The sequence below is a fragment of the Parus major genome, chromosome 5 (assembly GCF_001522545.3).
Source record: "Parus major isolate Abel chromosome 5, Parus_major1.1, whole genome shotgun sequence".
Classification (NCBI taxonomy): domain Eukaryota; kingdom Metazoa; phylum Chordata; class Aves; order Passeriformes; family Paridae; genus Parus; species Parus major.
Window position 1 is genome coordinate 9,502,260 of NC_031774.1, and position 4,344 is coordinate 9,506,603.

Below are 4,344 nucleotides of genomic sequence, written 5' to 3' on the forward strand. Positions count from 1 at the left end.
TAATATAATGTAATATAATATAATATAATATAATATAATATAATAAATATATACAATCCATATGTATAGTAATGATTGCAATTGGCTTTTTTTAAAGTAGATAACACTTAGTATAAAAATGCTAGAGAATCCAGATGAACATTTAATTATAAAAAAGGAAAGGAATTACTTGTCCTTATAAAAACATCAAACTCAGACAAGCTGTTTACTCTTTCTAGGATAAATGGTTTATATATTATATAGTGTATATACCATATAATTGAGTTTCAGTTGTTATTTTATTCATAGCCTTTAAAAATAGGCTATGATATTGCAGTGAATATGGACTGTAGGATTCATAGGGAATAATCTAAATAACAAATATTTCATAGCAGTTTCTAAGCTTTGGCCGTCCCCAGTGAGATGACAGCACAGCTTGGTTCTGTCACTTCACCCTTAGTCTGAAAGTCTTCAAAGATGAAAAACTGACTCATGGAGGTTACCCCAAAATACAGAGAACAACAGCTTGAAGGCAGCTTTATGAAACTATAAATTCTTCAAATGCTGGTTCATGGGATTTTCAGAACAAATTCAGCCACTTAGGAGCAAAAATCTCCCCAATAATTGTCACTAAAGGACACAGAATGATTCACACAAACACATCTCAGGGATGATAGGGAAAAAAAGGAACTTTATTTTCCTGACTCCAGTATTTATAGATTCTCAACAATGACCAGGGATTGGATAATTAAGTCACCACCTTCCCAATCCCACTGGGCATGTGAAATGTCCATCAAAAGACATTTCTTAGGAGGAATGTATAAACATTTATGTTTACAGTTACTTTCCTGGGAAAGTGTTTAAAAACTATGAAAACAAAATCAGGAGGTTTATTTTTCAGGGTGACAATTAATGAGGTAAGTTTGATTTGAAAGGTAGAAACTTCCTATACAATTTCATACAACACCACAATCCTATTTCATGCAGCTTAGATGGGAAGTGAAATTCTAACCTGCTGTCTCTGTGTGAAATACAAAGATCACATTTTATTTCAGTGTATCAGTCTGAAAACAGACTCTACCATCAGGACAGTGAAGCTGAACACGTTTCTGAGTGCTACCATTTACTCCCTGTAGAAGAGGTGTAGAGTTATTCAGCAGTGGAGGAATTCATGTGCAATGCTCCAGTGCCAATTCCAGACAGATTTCAGCATTTCTACTCCGTGCTGGAGTACAAAAGTAACTCCCCAGCATTCAGGTGGGCAGAGGCCAAAATCAGACATACTGCTGGTAAACAGCTAACATAAACATTAATCACAGACACAAGTAGATGAAAAGAAAAAAGATTTAGCATCTGTCTGTTGCTTACAAAAAGAACAGCAGTTCATGGCTTTAAAGAATTGAAATCAACATTTCATTGACAAGTTCTTGCAGTCAGCTCTAAATGGAGCACATTAAGCAGATTGCAGAGCCCTAAGTTACTTCTGCAGTGAATAAACAATGGAATTATCCAGGCTGCCAATCGTTTTCCCTAAAGCAGGAATAGCTCATATAAGGCACAACACTCCCTCTAAGCTTTCATGTCTCTCCTGCCAGGTGAATTTTGTTATTCTCTGGCCTCCAGGAGCAGCAGCAGAAGAAAGAAAGTCCAGGTAGAATGGACCCACCTGTTTCACCCCATTTTCTAACAAATAGAAAGTGCAGCTTAACAGAATTGGTCCATTTTGGGTTGATATCCCATCCATAACCATAACAACAGCAGAAACTTGGTGGACCTGCCCCAAAATGGACAAACACTGCAGAGCACAGGAGTGTGGACACACAAACAGTGAGAGAGGGGAATCAACAAGACTGAAGTGTAAATAAAGGTTAAATGAGTGAATGAGGATGGAATAATGAAATAATAGAATAATTGGAGAAGGAAATAGAATGAACTGCTTTCCTCTCCCATCATGGGCTTCATCTCCTCCATGCAAATTTACCTGGCAACTCCAAAAACCTCCTGGATAATTTCTTTTGTAGCTGTTAAGGCACTGCCAGTTGGGCACAATCATTTCCTTTTATTTTGTAACACATCACAGCATCAGCATCCTTCCAAAAACTTTTCATTTTCACCTTAACATGGATGAAACCAGAGCTGTCCTGAACCACCAAACCTCTAAGCAGCTTACCCCTCAAAAATGCATGCCATGAATAGTCTGGAGAAGGAAACAATGCCAGCTGGGACATCAAAACTGGAGACAGCAAAAATTGGGAGAGGTGATACCTCAGAGGGCAGAATTACAGATAGTCATGAGCAAATGATGACAGAAGGTGCAGCACCCAAGAGTTTCTGAGCTCATTTAAACTCGGAGAAAATTTTTATCCTTGCAATTCAAGGAGTTGGGAGCTGAACAGGGCATCTTGCTTTTGAAAATGCAAGGCTAAGAATTGTCCACAGAATTAAAATAAAAGTAATTTCCCACTTCATGTCAAAAATGTATCACTTTGAGAAGCAACATACTGAGTTACATCTAATCCACAGCCTCAGAAATTCAACTCAAGGGAGACTCAATAAGCCAAAAAAAAAAAAGAAGCTCTCAGAGGAAACTTTTTCAGATTAGATACAAATTATTTGTTCAGCTACAGAATAATACAGATATTTCCTAGAACTCCGGGGGGACAAAGTATTCTTTCCAGAAGTAGCAGAAATTTGTAGGTAGAATTCTGATCTCTCTTGAACATGCCAGAAGTTCATAAACAGGGAGATGCAAACAAACTGATCTCCAGCTCCAGTATCTCAAGATACATGAATAAAGAGTCCTATCACAGAAACACTCTTATCTCCCTGAAGAACAAAATAATTGACATTTTCATATGACAACAGACAACACCAGCTGCTGTCTATTGTCCACTTATTTGAGTCAGCTCTTGAGAGTCACTGATGGAAATTCAGGAAGAAAAATCCACTCTAGATATAATCTGCATTAGGTTGGAAGCAGAATTCCATGTGATTGCTGTATTTGAGAATAAACCCTGCCATTTCCACTCAGTCAAGAAGCATTTCCAGGCTATTTTGGAAGAAGTGACTGAAAATTGGCTAGGGAATTACTAGTGACTAGTAATGAAGTTTTTACCCTAGTGGAGAGATCAGTGAGTTTTATAATTCATTGTAGTACAAATCTTGAGAATTGTGAAGGAAACAGGGTCTCAGCAAGTTAATTTCTCTAAACTCTATTAGTTTATACAGCAATTTACCTGACAGAGGAGAACACCAGAAGAAATGCTTGAGGCTGCTCATAAGATGGTAAAATTCCAAACAGGTAATGTAAAAATATTCCAGATGAAAGTAAATTGAATAAATCTACCATAATTCTTCATGGCTTCAAACATTATTCATTCACTAACCATTAATATTAGAAGAGCATTTTGAATTAGAAGTCATGAATGAAAAGATTTACATAGAGATATCTTAACTTGTGTGGTACTAAAGTTGTAGTCAGACTGAAGGAGACTAAAAAGCCAAGAGAAACTTGGGTCCCATGCTTTTTTTCACTGAGAAAAGTGAAGCAGTATATAGAAGATAAGGCTCTAAAAAAATTCATCAGATTCAATTCTCAAAACAATATTTCCAGGCAATCACAGCCTTGGCTTCATCTGTTGAGCCAAATCAGCCAGCAAGTTCATCCTGACAAGCAAAGCTTGTGTTTATTTGCATTTTAAACACTAAAAATTAGCTCAAGATGCTATATTTATCTGGTTCCTTACATCCAGATTTTAGTGCAGGGCTATTTTGGCCTTCAGAACACAACTCCCTTTTGAAAATGTTAAACAGGAAGCTGGAAGTGCTGTCAGATGAAATTGCCAAGGAACAGAGTTAATATTAGAAGCACTTTTAAACTTTAGCTGGATGCTTTTGTTGAAGTGAGTTAAGTGAAAATGGATGTGGGCACAGGAATAGCCTGGGCTGCCAAGTTCTCGTGCTGAGAACCAGGGGAGGATGTGCTTTCAAAATGTTTGGCTTGCAGATGCAGAAACACAAATTGCATCAGTTTACACTCGGCTCAGGTCCCCAAGATTTGTCTCCAAGATTTGTCTCCCCCATAACAACACTGCTGGAAGGAGCAGCTGGATCCTGAGGCAGGGCTCTACAGGAAAATGGGCATTCTGTGCCTGCAATATATGAAATATCCGAATGGTTTCACACCAGGCAGGTGCTGGGGCTGTGCCTCACAGCCACACGTGTTCTGTGCTGGGGTTGGTGTAAAAATACTGCACAGCTGTACCAGCCCCTCACGGGAATTTCAACATCACAGGTCACATAACCCAACCTGGTGGATGCTGGGAGAGGTTTTCCACCTTCACCACCAGAACCAGAGCGTGTGGA